We start from the raw sequence: 343 nt of genomic DNA on the forward strand, positions 1-343 counted from the left end.
GGCTCCCACCACCGCTGTACTGGCAGCCATCAGCCTGGCTTGTGGCTGAGCAGAGCTCCCCCATGTGGGAGTGCACTGACCACCAGAGGGGGGCTCCTGCATTGCGCATCTATCCCCTGGTGGTCAGTGTGTGTCATAGTGACCAGTCATTCCCAGTCTTTCTGCTGTTAGGGTCAGTTTGCATATTACCCTTTTACTATATAGGATAGAGGCCTGGTACACGGGTGGGGGCTGGCTGGTTTGCCCTGAAGGGTGTCCCGGATCAGGGTGGGGGTCCCGCTGGGGTGCCTGGCCAGCCTCGGTGAGGGGCTGATGGCTGTTTGCAGCTGGTCACACCCCCTTC

Source organism: Myotis brandtii, unplaced genomic scaffold (assembly GCF_000412655.1).
Source record: "Myotis brandtii unplaced genomic scaffold, ASM41265v1 scaffold160, whole genome shotgun sequence".
In the NCBI taxonomy this organism is placed as follows: domain Eukaryota; kingdom Metazoa; phylum Chordata; class Mammalia; order Chiroptera; family Vespertilionidae; genus Myotis; species Myotis brandtii.